Source organism: Spermophilus citellus, assembly GCF_964194105.1.
Source record: "Spermophilus citellus genome assembly, chromosome: 2".
Classification (NCBI taxonomy): Eukaryota; Metazoa; Chordata; class Mammalia; order Rodentia; family Sciuridae; genus Spermophilus; species Spermophilus citellus.
Genome location: NC_138183.1, coordinates 69,450,531 through 69,468,300, shown reverse-complemented (window position 1 = coordinate 69,468,300; position 17,770 = coordinate 69,450,531).

Sequence of the window (17,770 nt, the reverse complement as noted above, 5' to 3'; positions counted from 1 at the left end):
TGTGTGTGTGTGTGTGTGTGTAGTGTGTACATAGATAGATATTTAAAATGTGAATATGTTATCTGGTCACATTGTCATTGAAACTGAAAAGTTCCATTGTGGCATCTGCAAGGTGGAGGGCCTGAAAACTGGGTAGTAGCTTGGCTCACTCTAAGAAACTAGGCCCCTAGCCAACTGGATCCTGCCTGACTGGCACCCGGAGGGTAAGTCTTCTCTACTCACTTTGCTCATTCACAGGCTAATCAATGGAAATACTCTGACAGACACACCCAGAAGTCATGATTTACCAAATTTCTAGGCTTTTTTCAATCTAACCAGGTTGATAGTCAAAATTAATTATCACACTTATTATCACACTTACCATTTCATGAATCATGAGGAAACAAATATTTCTCTTATTGTTATAAGTATTAAATTATAAATTAACATTAAAAATTACATTTTATCAAATAGCCCAATCAATAAATGGTTCAAGGAACTGAACAGACACTTCTCAGAAGGAGATATACAATCAATCAATAAATATATGAAAAAAAATGTTCAACATCTCTAACAATTAGAGAAATGCAAATCAAAACTCTTCTAAAATTTCATCTCACTCCAGTCAGAATGGCAGCTATTAACAATACAAACAACAATAAGTGTTAGCAAGGATGTGGGGGAAAAAGGCACACTCATACATTGCTGGTGAGACTGCAAATTGGTGCAGCCAATATGGAAAGCAGTATGGAGATTCTTTGGAAATCTGGGAAAGGAACCACCATTTGACCCAGCTCTCCCATTCCTCAGTCTATACCCAAAGGACTTAAAAACAGCATACCACAGGGACACAGTCACATCAATGTTTATAGCAGCACAATTCACAATAGTTAAACTGTTGAACCAACCTTGATGCCCCTCAGTACATAAATAGATAAAGAAAATGTGACACACACACACACACACACACACACACACACACACACACTAGAATATTACTCAGCAGTAAAAGAGAATAAAATCATGGCATTTGCAGGTAAATGGATGGAGTTGGAGAATATAATGCTAAGTGAAGTTAGCCAATCTCAAAAAACCAAATGCTGAATGTTTTCTCTGATATAAGGAGGCTGATTCATAGTGGGGTTGGGAGGGGGAGCATGGGAGGATTAGACAAACACTAGATAGGGTAGAGAAAGGGAGGGGACATGGAGGTAAAAAAGACGGTGGAATGAGATGGACATCATTACCCTAAGTACATGTATGAAGACACTAATGGTGTGAATATACTTTATATACAATCAGAGATAAGAAAAATTATGCTGTATATATGTAATATGAATCATAATTCATTCTGCTGTCATATATAACAAATTAGAATAAAGAAAATAAATTTTATAAGGCAAGCTCTTTTCCTCCTGTTGTGACTAGTTATCAAAAACCTGTAGAGTTTTGATCAGGAAGATACTATGATCATGTGGGTATAGCTGTGGTAGGATTACTGTTTCAGAGATCTTAGTGATGGCCTACCCTCTCTCCACCGCCCCCAATGGATGAGCCATGGAAGACATGTCACACATGGAGTGTAGCAAGAGGATATGAATGGGGACAACAAAATCTTTCTTTCATAAACTTGATTTATTAGCAATTTGTTAGTTGACTGCAAAAAAAAAAAAAACTTCTTGGAAAAAAGAGGCCAAGAAGTTGTGTCTGAGCTACAATAATTCAAAACCTTATGTAAGGGGGGAGAAAAGTAACTGGTGATGAAGAAGAGAGAGATGAGAACAGGGAAGGACCAAGAATGTGAGAAGAAGATACAGTGATACTAAGGGTGATTTGAATTCATGGCCACAAATGGGAGGGGATATCTAGGGAACCCATAGAGGCAGAACATGTGTTTTGGTAAGTTGATGGATATGGGGAAGAGTTTAAGAGGATTGGAAGATTTCAACACTGAGAGATTCAAATGCAAGTGATCCTATTGACTGTGTTGCAACACAGGTATAAGGGAATGTTGTAGAGGCAGAGAGTATTGAGTTCTGCCTTGGCCAGAGTGAGTAGGTCCTTGTGGAGCATCTGTCTGGAGAGATGTAGAGGTGAAGGTTGTGAATCTATGATGGAATCTAAATCCGTGAAGGGGGAGGAGCCAGCATATACAGAAAGTCATTGTGTGACAGGCACTGTGCTAAATTCTTCACATACAAATCTTCATCCACCTCACAGTCTCTGGGAGGCCACGTCATTTGCCTGTGTGGACCCAGATCTGTTGCCTGGCCCTTATTGGCTCTGTTCTGCCTTGAAGGGGGCGGGCTTTCCCCTGCCAGGAATTTCCTAGGCTTCCTTGAAGATGTCCTCTGGCTAGGTTTGGGCCACTGGGAGGCATGGGAAATTAAAGTGTTAGAGAGATTTCTCTCCTTTCTGCTTACAGTTGCTTTCCCAGGAACAGTGGCTGTTTTATCTCTTCTGTCACATCCTCTCCAACTAGACTAAAGAGGAGGAATAATTAAAATATATAGGCTAGATTTGGCTCCATCTGTATATGAGAGAAAAACTTGACAAGTAGTGGTCTAAGCTAGATTTGTAAGGTCTTGCTCTTTGAATAGCTTCCCCTACCTTCATTAGCTTTGAAATCTCTTTAATGATCCAGTTATGTGTCTTGCTGCTCAGCCATCTCTGGCACTTGGCTTCCACTCTCAAGCTTTCCTCAAGACAGAAAACAGCTGATGAAGCTCAGCTATCATGTGTGTATTCTAGGCATTAGGAAGGAGGAAAGTACAATAAAGGATGATCCTGCTGACACCTCAGCTTATGTCTCATTGGCTGAGACATCATTGCGTGGTCACATGAAACTGAAACAGAGGTTTATAATGGTATTTTAGCTTGGCTATACTGTACTCAGCTATAAATTAGGGCTCTGTTAGTAAGAAAGAGGAGAACAGACGTTAGACCACAAACAGAATCTCTGCTTCAGCTATGCAGTAAGTATTATCCTCATGTGAAAGATGAAAAATAGTTCTGGAGAGCTTCACAAGGCCTCACACGTGGTATGCTTCAGTGCTTATATTTCATTCCACGCTTGTCTGACTCAGGATTCACAAACTTTTCTCTCTCCTAAGTGCAGGGCTAGAGAGGTGGTGGAGTCCACCACATAAGAGATGTGAGAAAAAAATGGCTGGAAGAACATAGAAATAAAAATCAGAGAGGCTCCAAGATAGAGAAATAAAGATCCGAAGGGACAAGGGAAAGCCTCAAGTTTAAGGTGAAAGATGGATAGCCATTTGGGGGAAAAAAAGAGGAAGGAGTTGATGAGAAAGGAAGAAACCTGAGAAACCAAGACCTAGAGCAACCAAGAAGGAGCAGACAGGTGAAAGTTCCACCACAGGGAACAGTGACCTTGAGGGAGGGAATGTGGACCTCAGCTCTGTCATTTGCTGATATTGTGACCTTGGATAGTTTTTCTATGGCCTGGACTTTATTGAAGTCCTTTCCTGATAGACAGAAGACACGCTTGCTGGAGACTGGCAGAATGGCAGTTTGTTTTCAAATATGATACAGGAAGTATTGGTGGGACTTTTCCATGGTTAATATACCCCAGATTAGAAACACCACTTGCTCTTTGAATAGCTTCCACTACCTTCAGTGTGGCTTAGGAATATGAGTTGTAGTTTATGGTGCATGTCTTAATTCTGAACCAACATTTATATCTCTATTTACAAAACAAGTGTGGAATAGCCAAAGGCATGGAGAGGTCAAGTCCCTGCCTCCTTAAATCCTCTGCAGGGGTAGAGGAGCTCTGATCCAGCAGAACATATTATACTGGGTCCCTGACACTACATAACTTTGGCTCTCACTGTTTTCCTGCTTTGCACTCTCCTTGGAAGCCTTTGCCCATGAACTTGACTTGTGGGTCCCTTTCTATTCCTTAGGAGAAGGTGTCTTTGTTGGCCTTCTCTGTGATATTGTGCAGTGCTCTGCACATTTATAGCTTGCATAAATATTGAACAATAATAAATAACTACAAGGGAGGAAGAATATTATAGGCTGGGGAGAGTGAAAGATGCTGAACTCATCATATGAGGGCCAATCTCAGGCCTCTTGGCTATCTCCTTCAAAGAGATTTGTTTGCCAGCTGTGTTGAGAAATATACTTTCCATATGATGAGCCCAGAGAAGCAGCCAGTTTCCCTACAGAATGCTTTTGGAGCATCCCCAAGAGGACCTGCTGAATGGTTAATGGTGTTTCAGAGAGGATAACCCCGCATGCCTCTTTGGCAACTGGGTTAGAGGAAAGCCCTGGGGATGATGGCTGTAGCAAGACGATGAAATTAGAGGAATGGGATGGATTCTTTTTATTCCACTTTATTTTCTGATTCCATGTTCAAACAGGGAAGCTTTCCAAACATTTTATGGATGCATCGTCGGCTGAGAAGTTCACTTGTTTTTCACTTCACAATGATTTTGGCTCAAGGAGGGCATTTCTTATTTAACACGTAATCCAGGTTCAATGTGTCAATCAGATGCTATCTCCTCCATCTTAAGAACTGGTTTTTCTGTTTGGTTTACAAACTAGTTAAGAGACAACTAAATTCTTAAATTTGAAGCATAGTAAAATATTGAGTAAATGTTTACAGACCTGGGAGATTGAAGAAACTATAATTTAAAAAGGCAATATACAAACCAGTTGGGCTCACAACTTTTGAAGTTCTGCCTGGCTGCCACCCAACCCAGAAATAGGTATTTAGTAAATAAAACTAATGCCTCTTTTATAGCATGATCAATATCGTTGTGTTGTACTGAAAATGTTTCCATCATTTTGAATAGATTGGCTTTATTTACTCAGAATGTCAAATATTATACATCTTGGAATGGGAATGAGGTTCTACCTCAAATGTTGAATAAACATGAATCAGTACTTGTCTTTTCCATGTGTTCCGTACATCTCAGCAGACCCTTGTGATCAACTCCCACTGAGGTCAAAGAGAAGGTGAAAAGTAAACTGGACAGAGGTTAAGAGCAGAAGATAGGTGGATAGAAATGATGATTTTGAGAACAGCAACTTGATGATGGTCTTTTCAGACATCAGGGCTCTGGAAACATTAGCGTGTGTTTGGCTTCCTCGTGGTAGCTGGGAGCAGCTAGCTCTGCAACTGTGCAAAGAGAGATGTTTTTTTTTTTTTTTTTTCTAGAGACCTAGAAGTATTGGCAACCAAAAATTTGAAGGCCAGATTTTTGAATTACAGCTTTTTCCTCCTGAAATGACATAAGATTAAAAATTTTCTAGCATATCTTTCAATAGAATCTCCCCCAAAAGACTTCTAAGCAGAAAACTCTAGGATCCTTTTCCTAGCATAGAAAAACCATGTCTAGAAGTAGACTAGGAAAATATGGAGGGGGCCTTCACATCTTTTTACCCATAAAAGAATATGATTATTCTTAAGCATTCGCTGTCTCAAAAATTTGAAAGAATTTTACAGAAAAGAGAAATCCATCTTAGAAAGATCCTTTCTGATCCTCTTAACTTATAGTTAGTCTCTCCTATTATCTACACTTTGTTGATTTTCTTCATGGCACTTCTTGAAACTTGTAATTATCTTATTTCTTCATTTAAATTTTTGGATCTGCTTCTCTTTCAGGAGAGTACGGATCATGTTTCTCTAATTCACTTTGTATCCTTAGCCCTGAATATCTTACCAGATACACAGCAATCACTCAGCAAAGAACAGTGAACAGTATGGTGGTGTTGCTTTGAATGTACAGTGAAGATTTCTGCCCCAGAGTTATTAGCTGCTGCTAATTCCATTAGTCATCCTGCCTGTTGAAGTATTAGTTCCCACAATGGCTTATGTGGGGAACCAGGTAAGAAAATATCAGTAAGTTGGCATTTCAAATCTATATTATTATTAAAAAAAACACCTTAGAGCAGTTTGTGTATTACTCAGTTTTTCACAGCAGAGAGAAAATAGCTGAGAGGAACAGCTTGAAAGGAGAAAAGATTTATTTATTTTTTATTTATTTATTTTTTAGAGAGAGAGAGAGGATTTTTTAATATTTCTTTTTTAGTTTTTCGGTGGACACAACATCTTTATTTTTTAATTTTTTATGTTGTGCTGAGGATTGAACCCAGCACCCTGCGCATGCCAGGTGAGTGCGCTACCGCTTGAGCCACATCCCCAGCCCAGAGAAAAGATTTATTTTGGTCCATCGTTTCAGAGGTTTCAGTCCATGGTCAGCAGCTCCATTGCTGAGATGAGCAGAACATCATGGCAGAAGCGTGTGGTGGAGGAAAGCTGCTCCCCTCAAGGCAACAGGGAAGTAGAGAGAGAAGAAGGAAGGGATCAGGAACAAGATAAACCCTTCTAGGGCATAGCTCCAGTGACCCACTTCCTCTAACTAGGCCCTACCTATTACAGTTTCTACTATCTCCTAAATATGCCATCAAATTACAAACCTATCAATGGATTAATCCATCAATGAGGCCAGAACCCTCATTATACAGTCACTTCCCCAAATCCCCACCTGTGCACATTGGTCCATTCAAGCCTCCCATGTATGAGTCTTTGGAGGACACTTCATATCCAAAGCATAACAGTATGCCTTCAGAAAAGTTTCCCTGTTATAGAAACAATAAAGTATCTCTCTTACTAATCCCCACTCATTGTTCCAAACATACATATAAAAAGAACAGGCCATCCAACTTCCTTTCAGTTATTTCTGGTAGACAGCAGCAGGCTGTAACTCCGTCCTGGAATTAAACAGACTTTGTGCCTGAATGTCTGACCACTTAGAGAAATACTGGAGTTGGTTGTCAGTCAGTTCCTTGAGTTAATAGGACCAGAGATAATAATAGAAGAAGACAATAATAGAAGAAGCAGTGAATAAAACCTTAAACAAACTGAATAGAACAATTCTCTGCTTCTAGCTCTTTGTCACCCTCCACACATAAGACAGGAAGCGATATCTTTCCAAACAGACAGTTGAAAAACAAGAGCCCCCATTGAGTTAGATTATGACATCTATCTTGAAGTGGCAATTTTGTGGGATTGAGTGGTGTCTCAGGGAAACATTATCTATGTGAGGTTCAAAACTCAACTCCCCAACCCCTGCCTTTGACAGAGGCACTTTCTGTAATTCAAGAAGTGATTCTGCCTCCTTTCATATACCAGAGAATTAAAGGGCAGCTTCTACTATGTATGCTGCCCCCAGAATGCATGCCAAGAACATTGCCAACAGGGTGGGTTGGAACACAGGAAATAGTAGTGTAGCATGTGAAGAGCTGAGTGAACCCATCAGCTGGATCCTGAAGTTACATCAGTTTTTTTTCCTAAACATCTAGGAATATGAAATTCAGATTCTAAGAGAGAAAAAGTCAGTCAGTAATTAATGATATAAAGTTCATTGACTTTATATCATTCAATTTGATATTATTCAATCATATAAACTCCTGTGGCGGAGTTTATACTACTGATATTAAGGACTCTGGTTATTTTCATGGCTATTGTAACCAAATTACCTCACACAAACAACTTAAAAAGAAGAGAAGTTTATTTTGGCTCATGGTTTCAAGGTTTCAGCCCCAGAGTTTGGCCACATTTTGAATTCAGGAAAACACACTCCAGAGTGCTGCATTATTGACCATTCTTCCGTGGTGACCCGAATGGGAGTCATGTTCTCAAGTATTTGGTCAATATTCATGAAAGATACCATCCAATGACTGACTACAGGAACATAACTCCTTTTCCAGAATCTGGTATTGTCTGCTGGGTCCTCCAGACCCCTGTTGGACATGTTCTGGGTAATGGATACAGGGAAGAATTAAGGAGAATCAAGACTGCCTTGATTTGATTTTCATTAAAAAATCATGGAGAGAGAAAGGATTCCAAAAGGGTGAAAAGGAGAAAAGCCATAGAAGTCAGTGTGGCCTGATTTGGGGGAGGTTTAGAGTGATGAAATAGAGCTTCTTTGGGGACAATTCCGGTTAATGCAAGATAATAAGATAAGGGGGTATGGAGAGAGAATTTTAAGAATTTGGTCATACATTATGAATGAATCATTTTTTTTGACATTTTCTGAAGAGATTGCAGTATTGTACCACATAACTCCACGATTATTTTTTGGATTCTGGGAAGTTTGACCTTTGAATGCAAATCTATGTCCAAACTGGGTCACATGGCAGTAAGAGTGTTTAAGGGTTGCACAGAGACTTACATGTGAATATGAGCAGTGTTTCTGTTCTGGATAAGATTCCATATGTGTTAGTCAGCTGTTTTTTTTTTTTTTTCACTGTAACCAAATTACCTGACACAAACAACTTAAAAAGAAGAGAAGTTTATTTTGGCTCATGGTTTCAAGATTTCACTCCATGGTTGGTTGGGCTCCATTTGCTTTGTGCTAGAGGTGAGGTAAAACATCATGGTGGAAGGATGTGCATTGGAAAGCAGCTTAGCTCCTGACAACAAGAAAGCAGAAAGAGAGAGGAAAGGGGCGGAGCAAGATGTACTTCCATCAGCCATGCCCTACCTGCCTACAGTTTTCACCACCTCCTAGTAGTCCATTCAGATTTATCCACTGGTCAGAATTTTCATGATCTAATTACTTCCTAAAGCCCCACCTCTGAACGTGCTGAATTGGCGACCAAGACTTTAATACAATGAGTTAAAGGGGAATATTTGGAGTATATGGCAGTTCCAAGCCATAATACCATACATCACTTCAGGGAGATAATACAAAAACCCTAATTAGGAAATACATGTTACTACTCAAAATCAGAATTCAAGAGATTGCTATTACCATGACAATGTAATTTAATATTTCCATTTTCTTAGAGATCAGAATTTTCTGTAAGGGAGTGTATGCTATTCTAATGTAGTTTTTTTAAAAAAATATTATCCCAATAGTTTGAAAGTTGTAAATTTATATGTAAGGAAAAAATATTATGAAATGCTTGATAATCTAATTAAAGAAAATGATCCTAAAGTAATTATTCTTACACAATGGGATAGCCAAATTTTATTGGTAAAGTGGGATAAAAAGTGAATGGATGTTGGGTATGGTGGTACCTGTCCTGTTACTCAGGAGGTTGAGGCAGGAGGTTCACAAGTTCAAGGCCAATATCAACAACCCAGAGAGACTCTGTGTCAAAGTTTTAAAAAATAAAATAAAATAAAAGGATTGGGGATAAAGCTCAGTGGTAAAGTACCCCTGGATTCAATTCTCAGTACAAAAAAAAATGTGGATGATAAAGAAGTCAAATTAGCCAAAATAATAACAACTAGGACTTACTTATAGCCTGTCAATTCTTTAGTGGTTTACAAGAGGCAAGCAGGGGGCAAATTTTGGTGAAGGCATTTGGGGAAGTTTTGTGTTGTTTATGCCACTAGAATTTTATTTATTTATTTTTATATTACTATTTTGCCTATGGCATTTACATAGAGGTTTTGTTTTTTAGGATTTCAGGAGTGATACCATGACTGTATTTTGATGACATGATATCAGGAGAGAATACAATTCTCAAAAAACCAGAAAGTCTTAACTGGGGTTAAAAAACAGACACAGAAACCTTCCAGTGGACCTTCCAGTGCCAACTTCTTGGTCTACCTCTAGAATACTTTGGAATTAATTAATCTCCAAGGTGAGGTAGATTCAGCCTCTTAAAATCAATTCTAAGATCATTGCAACCCCTTTAGGACTTCCTGAGGCTTCCCGGGATCTACTCTTGTTCTTTTCTTTGCTTCCACCACTGATGAATTCTTTACTGTCCATATGAGCATCAATTACCATGTAGGGTCTGTGTGTAGCCTTAAAATATCAGACCCCACAATGTATTTGTTGTCTTTATAGGATGTTTAGCATTTTAAAAGCACTGGGGGAAATTCATGGCAAATTTACTGAACCAGTTAAAAGGGAAGATCATCTTAAAATGATTCTAAATATGACCACTTCCGTCTCAGTTCTCTGCTTTGTTGGACACTGTTTTGCATTGACTATTTTAAAAACTAGGATTTGCAGGCACTAGGTTAACTGGTAAAGTGAGCTCAATTGGGTCTAAGGCATTTCTGATTAGGAAAAATGTAGAACCACTATACCTTACCACATGAAGCAAGGGAACAAATTAGAAAGAAAGATGGTGTCTACTGAACATGCCTTGTGAAATAGATTAGTAAAGGGAAACTATCAGTGAGACCACAGGTCTGTTATGTGGCAACATGCTGTTATTCCACATGCAATACCAGTCTTCTCTAGTTTATGCAAATTACAGATGGTGTAACAAGTAACCCTTAATCAAAACTTCATTCTGACTTTTTATATTTCCTCAAAGCTGATTAGAGTCTGTATCAGCTTCAAGATATATCTTCTCTTTGTCAACTTCCCTTTCCTAATTTTAACCTCTTCATCTTTCTGTGCTGTGTTCTGAGTGATTTAACCAATTTCATCTTCCAATTTACTAATTAGTTCTTTAATCATATCCAGTTTATTATTTCCCCCATCTATTGAAGTTTTAAAAATGATTTCAGGAATTTCTATTCATGAATTTATTACCAGATGCTTTTTGATCTACACCTTCCTGTCTTTGTTTCATAGATATGAATAATTCCTCTTGAAGTTTTTAGAAACACATTTGTAAGTCCTTTCAAAATATCTTATTATTTCTATATTCTTGATTGTCAGTTTTTTTAAATTATTTGCTGTCTTTCCCAAAAGTAGGCTTTTTTTTTCAAATTTTTTTGTCGGATAATTATCTACAATAGACATTTTCTTTATAGTTATTTCTTATGATTGCTCACCCCTCCTGTCAGAGGATTTTCATGTTGTCTCCATCTGGCCTGAGGGATACCAGCTTAGAAACAGATCCTACTCAGGGTCAGAGCTCTGACCCTGAGGAGTATCACAACTCCTTCTCCTAGCCAGAACAGTGAGTTGTCTGGGTCCCAGTATTGGGAGTGTGTCTAATTCCTCTCTTTCCCATAGGCTGCAGTCTTCCTTCCATGAAGGAAATTAGACCTTATAGGTCAGAGAGAGCAATCCAAGATCTTCACCATCTTTGGGACACATTTGATCTGTGTTCTCCATAGATATGATATTTTAGCTTATGGCTTGACTTTGTGGCTATTTCATTGTCTCAGTAAAATGGAATTTTAATTCTATCTTTTAGTATAACTTGCCCTGGGATGTGTGAATGAGTGTGTGTATACGTATATGTGCATACACATGTAAAGAAGTAGAAAGACAGGGACCCATTCAACCACACATGTAGTGGTTCCTTCTTGTTCCTGATATTTTTAACCATTCAAGGTAATAAGATAATAGCTTTCCTGGGTACTTGAGCAGAAATCTGAATGTCAGCTTAAGGATAAGGTTAGAACTTCTGTGAGAACATATTATTTCTTCAAAATTGGACTTTGGGAAGATATAAAAGTCCTAATTTTTATATACTAGGTCTTCTGGCTTCTTTGAATATGGAATGCAGTCATTAATAATCCTGAAAAATTATTAAAAGTTTTTTTTTATGTAACAAATATTCGAGTTGATGCTAGTTCTGTCACTGTATTTCTTGGAATGAATTTTGTGAGACCACAAGGATTCTTCCTATAATTTCCACAACATATTGACATGCATGACAGCAACACTGCATTGTGATTATGGCCAAATGGGTGTGTGGCACCACAGGTGCTGTTCTTTGCTATATATCTGCCACTGGCTGCTCACGCTCCCTTTTGTTAGGGTAAATCATCAGTAGCAGCATGACTCCATCTAAAACTTGAATTAGGTGAAAGAAATTGATTCCATGCCATTTTAAACTTCACAGGATAGCTCCATTCATCCATGTCAGTGCCCTGAAAAGACACAGAGTCGGATATGCAATATGTATCAGGGAGAGTGAGATCCTATGTTGAAGGGGATCAGGCAGCACTATAAAGGCACATTAAAGGGTGACAGGTAAACTCTGCTGTTGGAACCTCCAAGTTCTTTTCCACCCCAGACCCTAGTGAAGAGGACACTCTTCATCCTCTCACGATACACAGTGTCAGATTTTTTAACCTTGTATTCTACCTACTTATAAGGTGCAGCTGGTAGAGTTGTTAAAAACAAATGTTAGGGATGCCTGGAGCCCTCCATCAGCACAGGGCTAACTTCTGATGCATAATCTGGTCCTGCCTATCTGGTTATCATCCTAAAATGCTACACAGTCTCTGAACTTTACCTATAAAACCAGACTCTACTTTCTCTGTGTCTCTGCTCATATACTTCCTTAATATATCACTGCCACTCTTAATATCCCCAAGCCAGTCTGGCAGACACATACCTGCTTGACCTTCTCTTGTGCCCCTGAGCACTAAGTTTTCCCTATTTTCCCTATTTGTAACAGGCAGATGTAGGGTATCTGTCCTTAAATGCACCTGGTATGCACTCTCCATCATTGCAAACACCACTTCTAGTAGGCCACAGGACCCTCTGCATCTCCATATTGGGGCATGAACTAGCATGTGACAGTGAGTATAGAGAGAGGCAGACCCAGATTTCTGGTAAAACAGCAGCTGAAATTGGGCTTGATTTTACTGAAATTCAATTCTCCAAATAGGAGCAGCCAATTCATTTAATTTGGTCAAATAGTTTCATTTAATCATATTTCTTAGATGTTTAGCAGATATTGAGACATTCAAGTTTGTTAGCAGGCAACATCTAATAATTAACAGAAGGACTTTGTTTTTCTCTAAGTTGTTGGAGCCTTTGGAGAAAAAAGGTGCCTCCCCCAAATACTTCTAGCTCCTGCTCCTCCCTTTGCCTGCCCGTGTTGACAGTTAACGTGGTTGAGTTACATTCATAAACACCTGTGACAGGTGGGTACACTTCAGCACTGGAGTTTCCACTTATCTATGCCAGAGAGGATCATGGGTAACTGAACTCTGAGTGTGAGGAGGAATAATGTCGCTGCAGTCCCCATTTTCACAGTAATCCATGTGGGATAGGAGCCAGGGCTGTGTTGTTCAGCTGCTGTGCTGGGTGGATGCCCTATCCGCTGGTCTGGAAAAGGACCCCCAAAGCACAGAAGGTCTCTTAGGATCTGAGTGTCTCTCTGCATAGACACCCTCTCTGTTTGGCACTGCTGGGGACAGAGGATCAAAGTGATCAAACCTGTGGCTCACTTGTGACGTTTGCTGGAGGAAGCAAAGGGATCTCCACTTGCTTAGTTATTGTGGATTTTCAGGGGAACTCTCAAAATGAGGGAATAAATTACCCTCCATGACCTCTCACATGCACCCCCACTCTGCTTTCCTTATAATTTAGGTGTGATGCTCATCTAGGAATGTTAGTTCTGGGTTTTTAAAAAATGTGATAAATTTTTTTCTTCATATTCTGTATATTTTAAAATGTGCCTGATAGGTTAAAACAAACACACTAACACTCAAAGGGTCCTAGAGATCATCTGGTTTTTCTTTATAGGTAGGAAAACTGAGGGTTGGAAATACTGCAACTTTGGGGGCTATCATCCAATAACGATATAATTCTAAAAGTGGATGACTGCCTGTGTTTTCCATTCTCGGACTCCAGGGCTCTTTTGAGTGCCCCAGGAAACTTTACATGTTTGTGGTCATAGAAAGTTTGAGGTCATAATCTCAGTGAAGTAGGGCTCTTAAAAAATATTTAATTAAATTGGTGTGTCCACACTATAAACAAATGGAATCAATCTGATCTGGATTACATAGTATCCTCCCAGAGTGTAACTGACTTTTAGTTTCTACTGGTGGTCTTTGTAACAACAAATATATCTGTAGAATAGCCAGGCATCTTCAAAGAAAATATTGATGGTGGAAATAAATTAATTTTCTTTCATAAATTTTCCTACTTGAGACAGAGAACAGGAATAAGGAAAATAGTGATGATGTCTACAAGTCTCTAAATATTCCATTTAGGAATATGGAATGATTTGGTGGCTGAAAATTATTCTGTCTCTTTTTCTGATAGAGTTCCAAGTCCTAAAAATGCAATATAGTCACCAGTCCGAAAACTCACAGCATTTGTCAAATTCGTCTATTTTTAAATATCTGCTCTTGGTGGATGGAATTCTCCAGGTCTCAGAAAGTAGACATTACGAGGGTGAATTTCCTTTGTGGTGCTCAGAATTATAGGCAAGTGGTTCAATGAGTATTTTGGTATTTCTTGAGCTTCTGTATTTTTTGAGCAGAGGGAGTAAGGGGCTGAAACTGGACTAGGGAGGTCTTTAGCAGTTGGAAACCTTGTTCAAACAGAATAAGGAAGACTTCACTTTTGATATCTAACCCCAAGCCAAATAGAATGTTCTAGAAACCTGAAGACTTCTGGTTTAATTGCTGTATCTTAGAGACTAACATATATGCCCACCCCCTTGAAAGCTGTCAATCTAAAATTCTCCTTGAAAGTCAGGGAGTCTGCTTTATACTCAGCAGGTATGAACCCTGGTAGCTCGGTTGTCCAGAGCTCTCAGCAGAAAAGCTTATGCTCTTTGTAATTCCACGTTTTTTTCTCCATATCTCTTTGTAATTCTACATTGATCAGTTGGGACGTGGAAGCCAAAAGAATCTCAGGCTCTGCCACAGTGCTGCACATCCTAAAAATTATTTGGGGGGAAAAATATTGCTGTTTGCTAAAGACACTAGGAAGATTTTTTTAAAAAAGTGATTTCAGAAAGAGATGGGCTTTGGTGATAGTTATAGACTGACTCTTAAGTACCTATGATTATTATTATTTAAGAATGTAGAGGTTGAATTTACATGTATCATAATGCTGAAATCAATCCTTATAATCTGAAAAGGACCCTCTTTTCCAGTAAAGTTAAGGATGCTTATCTCTGAACTCAAGGGAATAATATTTATTGTAAACGTAATTGCCATGTCCAAAGCCATAGTTGATTTCAAGTTCCTACCCACCTCCAAGGTCCTTGAAAGAATAATGGAAGGAATAAATTTCATAGTTTCATTATTTTGTAGCTACTGGGATAATCATTTCCCAAATAGGTATTATTAAACATTGATTTGGGATAATTAAGCAGAAGAAGGGGACATTTGATGTGGGGCAGTGAAAGATTCCAGAATGCAGAAGTCGATAAACCTAGGTTAACAAGTGGCAGGGAATAATGTGGGTGACATGGCAGGTGAGTTAGCGAACTTCTCTGGATCTCAAATGTGTCACCTGTGAAGTGGTAATAATAAAACTTTTTTCATAGTGTTGTTCTCAGAATTCATTGAGAGAATGATTGTAAAGCAGCAGATGCATCTTAACCTAAAGGGACACTGTGGCCAGCTCACTGGGTATTTCCATGGGGACCTGTTTGAAGAACTCAAGGTCGAGATCTTTAGGCATCTCAACATGTTCAGTGTACAGAAAACTCCAAGTATATATTTTTTTTAGGTTTATGAGTTCTTGTTCACCCAGTTGGGATCCCTGAGAGAATGATTTGGGGCTGGGCGAAAGATCTGTCCCTAAATTCAAGGAAATTAGCACTTTCCCAGCCTCTCCACACAGTGCTGTTATAGGTGTTGCTCCCATGCTGATGTTTAAATCTAACTCAAGCAGTGTGTTGGTTTCCATGTTAGAAAACATGCTTTATATTGTATCATTCCTCATATCCAATACCTTCTTGAAAGAGCTGCAATCTACATTTAACTCTATGGAAGTTCAGCAAGGTAGTCCACTGGCATTGAGCAGAATGGGTAAATGTGAGAGTGAAATGAAAAAACAAATAATGGGAGGATCCTGAAGAGAGGGGAGAGGGGTCTCCCACACAATGTTTCTCACTGGTGTCATGGTGGTATTCAGTTGGCCTGAAGTGGGGCTCAGATGTGTGCAGCTGTGATGGGGAAGCCCACTTAGCCAAAGCAGGAAAAACCACACACTGGTTGTCTTACTTTCAAGTGAGATTGAAGGGAAAGTCAATCTCTCATATTAGAGAAGGAGAAAATTGTTAACATTTATTATTTATCAGCTTTTTCTTTCCCTTTATTTTAAAGGCTAAGTGGGGCCATTTTTCTTTAACATGCTTCACCTGATCGAGAAATACAGGAACAATTTTGCAGGTGGTTTTTCAATTTCAAGTGGCCTGTTTAAGACAGATTCCATTTATTCAATAATGCATACCTTTTAAAAGGCTATAGTTAAGAATTTCTTAAGGTCATTGCTTGAAAAGGAATGAGTTGGTGACTCTGCATTCAAATATTGCTTTTATAACCACACAGCTTTTTGCTCTTACAAGAAATGATTTTATTCAAACATCATCAACAAATACTCTTGGTAAGGGTCAAATATACAGTGGGACTAACTTTCCCCTGGGGGAGTTATTCCATTGAAAATGATCTGCTGTGACTTAGTCCCTGCTGTAGGTGATAACATGGTCGAATAGAAAAGCATTTAAAACACTGTCATGTGTCATTAAGGAATATTTACACTGTGGGACTGTTCTTAAGAAAACCTGAGTACTTTTGCAACCTAGTTATAAACAGAAAAAATTCAGCCTACATTTAATTAGAGAAAGAAAAAATACAGAATCCGTGTTTTTAGAGTTTACATGTACCAAATGCTAAGTTATCTGTGAAAATTGGCTAGACCTAACCTATTAATTTCATCCACCTTAAATCTGAGCTTTGGGTGATGTTAAAAATGTAAAACTCCCAAGAAAATGCATAATGTTTTCTTGAAAATGTCTTAATTTTTGCAGTTCCTTATACTGAGAACTCAAGTTGAGATACATAGATACATTTGAATAATTCTAAAAGAAAGATGAAACTAGGGAAGGAATAAAATAAACAACAAAATCAGCTTTTCCTTTCTACCTCTTATTTGAGGAGAAAACCTGGAAAATGTACTCAGTATAAACCACAAGGGAAAAAATATCATTTCAGTTGCAAACTGCCATTATTTTTCAGCAATGTAAGCACATTGTATGACCACGCAGGGCCTGAATTGCTTGCCTGTTTAAATACTGCACACAGGCAACAACCAATGAGATGGAGCGATAAAGACAGACACACTGCCCCAGTGCAGATATCACCTCCCGGCCCATGACTGGGAGGCCCTGAAGCAGCATTGGCATTTTGGACCTTTTGCAATAGTGAAGGACCACTGCCACCTGTAGTCAGCTGCAAGCATTAGCGCTGACGTGCTGCAGGCTGCAGGCCAGGGGAAGTATTAGTTCAAGCTATTAGTTCAACCATTGGGCAACCTGGTGAGTCTGAGATTCCAAAAATTGTCTAATAAAAAGTGTTTCATGGATACATTCATGTCCTGGGTGAGGCTTCTCCCACAAATCAATAGCCATCCTTCAGATCATATGAAGAATGTGATTATTGTGTATTAATATAAAAACACAGAGTAGATATCTTAAACTCAAAAGTCTTCAAGAGACAATTAAATCATGTAGATATAAAGGGAAAAATGTGATAGAGGTTCTGAACTGAAGGAATGATGCCCCACTTTAGAGACATTAAATTTTATTTTTTAAAGTAAGACTATATTCCATCAAGCAATACATATTTGTAGTTCTGATTTAGATTGCAACTCTCTTGTGCCAGTGGTCAGCAAGTGAATCTGCAAAATCCTAGCAGACGTTTGTGTGCCCAGAAACAAAGGTAGAAACATACTTTGTTCAGTCATTCATTTAATGTATACATTCAAGTTATTCACTGAAAATATTTCTTGAGTGCTTGTTTTATTCTAGGTATCACTACAAATTGATAAAGAAGCTGAAAAGTGAATATTTAAAAATAATTACATAAATAGAATCACATTTGTGATAAAATGTAATGAATGAAAATCCCAATCAACTG